An 11054-nucleotide genomic window follows, 5' to 3' on the forward strand; every position below is an offset into this window, starting at 1 on the left:
CTAACCTTTCCTCCTGACTAAAGCAAAGGCATTGCTGATAACAGAACAAAAACTGTCTCCAAACAGGATTTGAAACAATACAAAAAACTTTCAGTTTTCAAATAACTCTTGCTAATTTTCTCACATAAAAACATAACAAAATTCATTGGACAAGAACACTGGACATTCACTGGAAACTCCTGTATAACTTTCAAACTTGCATATTAGTCTTAGACACATTCCAGAAAAACCCAGAATGATGTAAGACATAATTTCTAGTTTCCCAGGGTTTTGTTAAAACTAACAAACTAATTGCATTTTTTACATAAGTTTATTTTAAAAAATCATATTTTCCATACTTCACATGAATAGAAATTCCATTTTTAGTGTTGTGCAAGCATTTAACTTTTGATTAGGAAACAGAAGTTGCAAATCCATTAGGTAAATAATTAATCTGTAAATTACTGAACTAGATTTACCAAATAACTGCACTGGCAATAATTTTGACATTTCACCTGAGAAGAAAAGGGGCTTTTTATTATATTTTTTCACTCTGATCTATACAGAAACATTTACTGTGTAGGTTCTGGAGTATTTTAAAAAGATTCCACAATCTGAATTAATTCTTAAAGATGTTTCCAAAATGTTTATAAATCACATCAGTCCCCTTGGGCAGCAGAAAACCTATCTATTTTCTCTGCTTGATTTCAGACTGTGCATACTGTGTGGTATCATTATTAGATATCAAGAACAAGTGTGATTTTCTTCCTTGGTGTGAAAAGAACATACAATCACTTAGTCTCCAAACCTACAATATAGGCTAGAGCAGGCACCTTTGTGTTAGGGTAGCTTCAAATCTATAATTTCCATTTATTCCCTGCTGGCATTGTTATTTCTTATCTCCTCTCTGCTCCCCCAGTAACATATGAGAGGGTACTAGAAAAATAAATAAGTGGACAGATGAATGAAGCATTCCTCACTTTAAAAAGATACTATCTAAACCCCAAAACTAATCCTAGTCCCCAGTATTTCAGAAATCACCTGCTAATTTCCACTACAATGTGTTTTTTTACCACACTCAAATCAACAAAGATTTGTAGTAACTATATCCCTGACCAAGGTTTTAGTGATGACCATTCTGTCAAACATACTACAGACAGCACAGAAGAGTTAGTATTTTCTCTGTTTTTTCATTTATAGTCTTGCTAGTTGCAAGAAAAAAATTATGTAAAATGCCACCCTAAATTCATCTCTAGATTTAGCACCACGTTTTTAGCAGAGCTACAGATTGACTCAGAATACTTTGAGGACAAATCTTGTCATAAATACCATGTATGAAAACTTCTCCCCCCTCGTTTATCTGCTCTCCTAAGAGAGTAGTTAAGATATTTTTATATTCAATGTGAAAACTTTTAACTGATGTCAATCAGTGTGGTTGTTGACTTCACACCAGTTAACAAATCAGTGGGTAGTTACTGATAACATGTATATCTAAAGCCCACCACTAATCCCAGTGGTTCTAGGATGTTTCCCACCTGGCTGAGCCCACATGCAGTGTTCACTGCAGGGTGCTGTGTGTGGCATCTGACCCTTCCCACTGCAGAGTGAGCCAGACACTGAGGGATAGTGAAACAACAGAACTACAAATGTCTCGTTCTGCATTCAAATGACAGAGATGACAGCTGGCACAATCTCATCCTATTCATTTTACCTACCAGTTTATCCTTAAAAGTGTCTCAAAATCACTTGATGCAGTAAGATCTTGAAATCTGAAGACCAAGTGCCCCATTTCTCTATTGCTTATTAGTCTACACATTTTTGCAAGGCAAAAATATAATTGTCTCTGTGTGTAAAGCTATCTGGGGGGAGCCAGTGTATTTGCATGCTAATATAAGGCACTGTTTTTAAAGATAGATCCCTCCATTATAAATGGAATATCAGAAAGGTGCCAATTTTGAAGAAGGAGTGTACTGCATTATAAACCAACTGCCTTGTGCAACTAACTAATTGCTCTACATGCTGTACAATCCGAAGATATAATTGACCCTGTCTGTATAGCTATTTTTGGGAACAATAAATCATTAGCATGCCAAAACCAAGTGCCAGTTACAAAGCAGGGAGTATGACCACTGTGACCATCTGCCTCCTAGATGAGAGAGCTGCACTTTTTTTGGGGGGGGGGAGAGAAAAAGACATCCTCCCCTCCAATCCTCTCTTTCTTACTGCTGTCCAAAATACAAACAGGGCTTATAGGATTTTATGTATAGGGCATTTGCAGTACTCTGCAGTACAGGAATATCTTTCAAAGGAGTCTTCTGTTCAGGCTGGAATCCTGATGGGAAGGATCCCTGTCAATGGCAGTACTGTGTCTTTGAATACTGTTTTGGGCTAGCAGTGACTCTCTCCTAGGGATGTTCCTTATTTCCACCTGGAGGATGGGTTCCACTCAAATACGTGCAGAAAGTCCTTTAGTCAAGCAACAGGCTTAACTTTTTCCATTACTAAGCAATAAACATCAGTGAATTAGAAACACAGGGGAATAGCTCTCTGTGTACTTGGAATAACAACAATGGGACAGATGCTGCAGCTTATATGATCCCAACCCATCGTGATTAATCAGTCGTGCCAGAAAAATACCCAAGATTTTGATATGTTTTTGTGTTCAGAATGCATGAAATGGTTCAAAACTACCTGCGTCTTTCATGTATAAAGCACTTATGTATTTCCATGATCCAGAAATACTGATGTTTACATTAACCATCTTTGTCCAAATTTATTATGCACTGAGATATTCATAAGAAGAAGTTTCTTCTTCACAACTTTATTACCCTTAGGGAAAGCTGCAGAGAAGTTTCCATTAGATTGTACCACTTTAAGCAGCTCCTGGCAAATGCTTCTGTTTATTTTTCTGGTACCATTAATTCTCATAGTAAAATAATCCAAATGTGTCTTTATAAGTGGACACTGTCTTTATAAGTGACATTGTGAGTCACTAAAAGACACTTGAATTTTAAACTGAAATTAACTGGATCATTTTTTGGAGATTCTGATGGGACCTGGTAAGAACATGAGTTTTCTCCTGCGTACATCTTGTAGTGAAGCAGGTAAGTGGAATAGAGTTTATGAATTGTGCACCATTTCTTCTGTGCCTTCAAGGATTTCCCAACACACACTGCTCATGTGAAATGAATTCTACAGTCTGCATTTGAGAATTTTGACTTCTGGGCTTTGATCCACAGACTTCAGTTCATCTTGGGAACATGCCAGTAAAATCCCTGGTGAAATGCAAACGAATAAACTTCTTGTAAAAGGGTTTACATGTGTATACAGAGGTGAGCTCCTGTCAGTAAATATTATCTCACTAAACCCAAACATCTGCCCTACTGTGGAGCATAAGTAGTTTCGCTGCCTCACATTGCCTGGTCATATTTATTTGCTGTTTTTAACTAAATGTTTGTTACAGACCTGTATTCCAATTTTAATACATTTTAACTATTTCTTCTAGAATGTCTATAATGACACTGTAGAATGTCTATAATTTACTCATTTTTAGTAGGCCTTCACTTTAAACATAGAACAGATTAATTTAATTTCACAGTATTTTAGAAGAGGCATGTACCTCTGAGCTGTGCTTGGAATGTTTTGTTTACTTGAATTTTCTGCCTAACCAAATGGAAACTGATAGACTGAGTCAGCAGGAAAAAGAAAAAAAGTAAAAAGAAAAGAGAAATGCAGTCAACAAAGATCTTCTTCCAAGAAAGTTTATAGTCTAAAATATCCCAAAGTGATGATTAGCAAACAAAGGCTACCAATCTGAACAGTGGAGTTTTATTTTCTGTCACTATCCCCACTCTGTTCAACATGCTTACATATACTTGCTTGGCTTCTCACATCAGGAGAAACAGCAGATGAAGTCTGCCCTCAAATTATATTACAATAAATAATTACACTGCAATAACTAAATAATCAATCTGATTTACTAGGATAATTTTCTAACTTTCCCACATCATACTTTACTAATACACAAAATTGTAGCATACATTTATTAATAAAAAGTGATTCTATTAACACAGCAATGTATATTAATAAAACTAAGCAGAGTTTTACAAATAATCAAAGTTTTGCTGTCATCAGAACTTTGTGGTAATTTCTTTTTTCTAAATACACTTTTTCAAGTCTGTTGATAGGCACTGGAATATAATGCTTTCCTACTGTGAATTGTTTTGAAGTAAGTGCAATTCCCCATCATTTTTTATTCATAACTTTACAAACACCCAACTGCAGCAGTGAAGGCAGCCTCACTTGTGCTGGCACATCTGGCCCGGAGTGCAAGCCCTGAGAGCAGGGACTGAGAGCTTCTCCCCCGAAAACTCAGCAGCTGCAGTGACATAACCAACACTCCCCTTATGAGGGCATTAAGGCACATGACTTTCCTTTCTTTTCTAGTTTCTGTTCTTTTCTAGAACCAGGAGAAATGCCTTGCCAAGGTCCTGAGGAAAGCCCAGCCCCTGCAGCAGCAGCAGCCCAGGAGAGGCTCCTGGTGATGTCAGAATTACTCAGCTGCAAACGCCGCGGTTCCTGGGGGTTCAGAGCGCTCAGAGGAGGAAGTGGCTGGAGAGGAATACAGAGAACTCGCTGCTCTTACGCAGCAACGCATTTTCTGTTTCCTATAATTGCAATAGGATCCGTATCTGATGCAGCCCCACTGTCCATACTTGGTGCTGTCATCAGTTTCAGCTTCCAGAGCTCATAAACATTATCACAGCTCACATCTCTCATAGACATCATATTCACAAAAATTATTTGCTCTGATATGAAACTCATCTTAAAAGTCAAGCTTCCTAACAAGCACTAAAGCCACCTCTAAAATTTAATTTATCGGACTCTAAAATACAACTACTATTTTATAGGCCTATTTAAATTTTAAAAAATCTGCAGGAACTGTAATATTTTTAATTAAGTTTCAAACTGAAAAAAAGCAAATGTTTATACTAAGCAATTCCAACTTCAGGCTGAAAAGCTGGTGTGCTCCCAGTGGTCATAGCAAATCTATAAGAATTACAGTGCATTCTCAAATTATCTTGAGTAATTCCAAACAAACTAACACAGTTTGCAAGACATAGAACATTTGAGCAATTAAAAAAAATACAAAACCAAGAACAAAAGAATAATAGCTGACAAAAAAAAAATTCCTTTTTTCCATGCCTTTAACTCACTGCCCCACTGAGAAAGCACTATTTGACTTCTATCATGCAATTAAAACAATGTTAAAATCCTCTTCAGTGTTACTGCAGCATCTGCTTCACTGATTGGTGTCAGCTGAGGTAAAATTTTAGTCTTTATTTTGCAGGATTCTGCAGTGCCTAGCAGATGCTTAGCTATTGTCTCAAACAAGCAGAATCTAAGCAGTGAAGACAACCATATCACAAACAACTGTTAGAATAATCATGTAATATGAGTATTCAATGCACTGCCTCCTGCATTTCTTAGATCTCACAAACTATAAGGAAGACAAGAATTTTGTGATGTAATCCTCCTCCTTCACTTTTCCATGGGGAATGTAATCTGTTAGAATTTTAATAATTTAATGCAAATACATCCATCAAACCACATGTGGAAACAGGGCCCCCAAATTTATAAATACATTTATTTAATCAATTTAAGTTTGATAGCTTTAAAGGACAATTATTTGAGGGTCACGCACTGTGCACCCTAACAGTTGTACACAGGCTGCCTGGCCAGGGAATGCAGGGAAAGTGTGAATTCCTTCTGTCAGAAAGTCTTTTTGTTAGTGAGATTCAGTTTGTCACCACTATTTTGAGGTTATGTAACAGAATAAAAGTCAAAATGTTGGAAAAGGCTGTCACAACTCCCAGCTCTCTTTGGCACCTTTGGCTGAGACAAGGAAATAGCCCAACATGCTGATTTCAGAGGCACCCAGAGCTAGGCAAGAACTGTCCCTTCTCCCTGCAGCTCTGCACAGGCGCCTCAGCCCTGGCCCCCAGTATCCCCAGCTTCAGCTACCAAACCTCTCCTGTCAGAACCTGTCACTTAGGGAAAACTGGGCCAGACTCCAGCTTGGTTTTGTAATTTGGATTACAAATGTCTTCTTGGAATCAAATTGAGTAAGCCAAGCTCATTAAACCTGTCCTAGACAGCTTCTGAAGCAAGGTCACCAGAGGTAGAATGTTATGAATTAATATACACACTCCAAAACTTGACCTATTAATTCCTTTCTTTTAATTTTGCTTCTCTCTTTCAAGAGTTATTTATGCTCATTTATCAAAATTTTTGGTAGCCAAACAGGAAAATATAATAATAAACAATAAATAATGAATAAAAATCAAAGTATTTATCTTCAAGTTTTACAGGAAATAAAGCATAATAATGGCACCTTGAATTTATTCTGTTCTTCATAGGATATGAAATATGAAGAAAGAAAAGACAGCAGGAACTGTCATACTGTCCTCAACACAGATCTAAAGAAGATGCAAAGAAAACTCAAAGAAATAGCTTTATGATAGCTGACTAAAAATTAGAGGTATACCCTACTAATATGTAGGGTATCTCTTTGTTAGAGGAAACACTACATATTCTGGATTAACTTGAAAGCATGTGAAATGACCTTGCTGAACTTTTTTCAAGAGTTTCACCAGACCTTCATTCAAATGTTCTGAGATCAGTAGTATTTTTCTGATTGGCAAGATCTGCATTTTGATCAGAGACCTGCAAAAAGCACCTGAGCATGTCCAGCTGCTGTGAATGGATCCTGGCTTTTGTTATTTATGGCCTGGTGGAAATGCAGTCACCATACCGCTACATGTCATCCTGTTTCAGACAGTTGTACTGCAAGGAGATGAACTTTGTTAGTGGTCAGGCTGTCATAGGCATTGTAATAAAGTCCTTCTTTGTCATCCTTCAGGTACTGAAGTTGAAGCCTCTCTCCCCCAAAGCTTTACTCCAATCATTGAATCAGGGTTGAGACTAAAATCTTACAAAATTAGAACTGCCATCACAGTGATCTCACTGTTGCAGTATCTATATAATCTCACTGTTGCAGTATCTATATATCTATACATTTATACAGCTATAAAATCCTTTCCCTGGCTCCTTTGCATTACTCTGCAGTATTACTATTCAAGGCTTCCTAGTGGGAGCTGCTGCTGAATTGTGTGGTGACAGGGTTTGCTTTCATAATCAATTACGAATTCCACTGAAAAAGGCAATCCAATTATTCCCTAGCTCCCAACTATGCCAAGCACAAGAGCTTATGAGGCCACACATTCAGTCAGATAAGGGAACTGATCCAGCTTAAAACTGACTTACCAAAGAAAATAGTAAGCCCTCATTTGGGTGACCCCATGGCCACATGCCAATGGAAATGGAAAGAATCTTCCTCCAAGAACAAGAAATTCACAGTCTCAATATCATCATTTCAATTCACCTATGGATTTTCCATTCTCACTTCTCAGAACACAGCCCCTATTTTTACATAGATTGTATTGCCTGTTCCTATCCATCCAGCTTTATGAGTCTGTATTTGTCTGTACTAAATGAATAGGTAGATTTGTTTGCACAGTCTGAGGTCACAGAGTAGCACAAACTACTCTTCACGGGTGCCCTGACCAGGTCATGACCTGCCACCCAAACAATTTTTCCATCACCCTTAGGTACCCCAGGATGATTTTATATCTATCATTCACGTGCAGAAATGCAGAGAGTCAGACCTCCTACTGTCCCCACATAAACACGGTAAAAACTTTCCCATTTACATGATGATTCTCTATTAGCAACTGCTTTTTGATAACTGTTAGTTATCCAGCACTTAATCCACTTAAGATGGGCTTTGCTGATATTGTAGTGTTAATTTTTTATCAGAATGTCACACAGTAGTAAGTCAGATGCTGTACAAAAGCCTAAGTCCATTACATCTACATACACAATAAAGCCCACCCTATCATCACCAAAATTTTACTACTTGAGCTTCCAAAGCTGCTGAATTCTTTTCCATTTTTTAATATTCCATGTCTAAGTTTTCAACCTTGAACAGTAAGTGAAAAAATGGAAATTAAATAATTTACCAGTTTGAGATTCTAACCAGTAAATTGCTGTGAATTTGTAACTGCACTATCATTTTCATTGTACTACATTGGCCATTTAGGTGAATGATAACCCAGGAGACAGCACCATGCAGGGCTAGCAAACAAGTAAATCATTTAGATTGCACACTGCTTTCAACTGAAAAAGGGGCAGTAAATCTGTCCTGCCATTGCCTTCTCTTTTGTTGAATTTTCAGGATGGTGCAGTCTTTTCATTGAAACAAATAAAAAAAAATTCTAGAGATTTAATTTATTGTCTGGGTTTTGCGCATAATGACTGAGGCTGACCAATGCAAGGCAGTGCCCTGGAAGAATAGGCTTGGCCATTTAAGATCGTGCCAGATAGAACACACAGCTGGTTTAAGCAGACGAGGAGAAAATTCTGGTTACTGCATGGCACCATCTAATGGCTTCGGCTTTAACTGCAGGAACTCAACCAGTGTTTAGTGCTGGCCATACAAATTCTCCTTCTATCATTATTTTGCTCACTTATCTCACTATGTAGCAAAGCCATATTGAAGAAAAAAATAGGAAATAATGTAAATTTAAAATATAAATCTGCGCTGACAGCTTACATGGTAGTAACAACTGCAACCTCTTTTTAAACCATGACTGAACACCAAGAGAAGTACTTTAACACAAACAAAATTTAAGTATACAAAGAACACAGTGTTGTCTATATACAGAAATAACAAAATACTGTATTTTTAGAGAACCCCAAAATGGTTTGGGTTGGAAGGGACTTCAAAGATCATCTACTTCCAACCCCACTTCCATGGCAGGGAACATTCCACTAGACCAGGTTGCTCAAAGCTCCATCCAGCCTTGAACATTTTCAGGGATGGTGCATCCACAGCTTCTCTGGGCAACCTGTGCCACAGTCTTCCAATCCTCACAGGGAAGAATTTCTACCTAACATCTAATTTAGAGCTACTGTCTGTTAGGTTGAGGCTATTCCCCCTTGTCCTGTCACTACAGGCCCTTGTACAAAGTCCCTCTCCATCTTTCTTGAGGGCTCTGCAAGGCCACAATTCAGTCACCCCAAAGCCTTCTCTTCCTCCAGCTGAGTGGTCCCAATTCTCTCAGCCTTTCCTCAGAGCAGAGATGCTCCATACCTCTATCACCTTGGTAGCCTTCTCTGGATTTGCTTCAACAGGTTTCTGTGTGGAGGACCCCCAAATTTCTACCTTACTTTTGGAAAATTTCTGCTAAGGAAAGGTATGCCTAGATTTTAGGTTATTTTTCATGGTGGAATTTCATATTTCTTTGAAATTATGCTAAGGAGACCACATAACTTTGTACCATACTGTGACAACTACTTTTTTTGTTTGTCAGCAAGTTCAAGGAAAGAGGTAATCAGGACACTTGGGTTGCATTCCCATCTGCTGGTGTTGTACTTCCTGTGTTATACTGAGCAGATCAGTATGGCTGCAGGAAAATTGGTTTTGTTGCAAGTCTGGAAATGCTAATATTAAAATTCCTTGTAAGTATGCCAATTATTTAATAGTCTTTAAAGTATATCAAGTACTAAAAACATGCATTGTCATGAGACAAAAAAATATTGTTATAGCAATTTCCTTGCAGGAGATGTAATGGCCAGTATCTATGCTCAGAACAGCCACAACATAGGCAGAAATCTTCATTTGAATATAAGGTGTTGTATAAGACCATGACTGACATTTAAATGTTAATAAAAACCAAGTGGTACTTGAAAGTGAAAGGCTCCATAACTTTACCATTCCATCAATTCCATTCAACACCGTTAAAATGCAGTTTAAACCTGAGAAAAGGCTGATTGAGCAGAGGAACAGGTTCCCTGGAGGGGCTGTGTGGTCTCTGCCCTTGGAGGCACTGAAAAGCCAACACAGCTCAGCCCTGGGCATCCTGCTCTAGCTGCCCTTGCTCTGAGCAGGGATGGAGTGGCTGCTCTCCAGAGGTGCCTTCCCATTTCAGCCATCTGTGGGGCTGTGATTTTCTAAAATTTCTGTTACTGCTTTAGAAACAAAACCCAAAACCCCAATGCAGAATTAAATTGTGTTCATCTCCAAATCTTGTGATTATCCTTCAAATCTTTTAAGATTTAGAAAAGTTCCCTCTCTTATAAATATTTAGGATAATATCTCAGGCTAGCTAGGGAGTGTACTACTGGAAAGATTTAATACTGGATCTGGAACTAACTCAATGGCTCCAGAGACAAACTAAACATAATGAAAATGTTACAAATCACTGAAGTGGAATTCAGTCACAGCCAGTATATTCCATAAAACACAGTTTTTTTTCATTTTAAAAATAACTCTTTGAATAAATCAGAAAAAATTTAAAGGCAGATCTATAATGTAATTTAACTGTTCTCACATACTGAAAAAATACTTACAGAAGTTCTAAGAATTGAAATAACACTTTATGAAAAGAGTGAATAGAAGCACAAAATCTAATGATAGGGAAATAGAGTTAACACACATACCCCCCTCTCTCTTACCCTTTAAGAGACACAGTCAGAAGATCTTGCTACTATTTTCTCCATACACACTTTCACATGTTCAACATGTGTCCAGCTAATCAGTTATTCTTGTGACCACTGCTGCCTTGGAGCCTGTTCATACCACTACTGCAAAAGCCTCTGCTGGCTCAGCTGGAATTTGGTTGTCTGCTTTTAGGGTTACAGGGAGAAGCTTTGGAAGTGCAGCTGAGTGTGACTCATGTTGCAGGCAGCAGGATGTGTATGGACACACACTTTGGCAAAGCCTAAAGCACCATGACAGTGCACTTCTATGAGATCCCTCAGGTTAAACTGGATCCCGAACACAGCCTTGAGGTCTGTGCTTCAGGGATGAACTAACACCCTTGTCCAGCTCACAGCAAACTGAGATGTGAATAGGGAGCTGCTGCTTCCAATGCTTTGAACAATTAAAGTCATGGTCACTTGGACAGGAGTGCAGTGTATGCCACAACCTGCACAGATAAAAGAGGAGATAG

This window comes from Ammospiza nelsoni, chromosome 15 (assembly GCF_027579445.1).
Source record: "Ammospiza nelsoni isolate bAmmNel1 chromosome 15, bAmmNel1.pri, whole genome shotgun sequence".
Lineage (NCBI taxonomy): Eukaryota > Metazoa > Chordata > Aves > Passeriformes > Passerellidae > Ammospiza > Ammospiza nelsoni.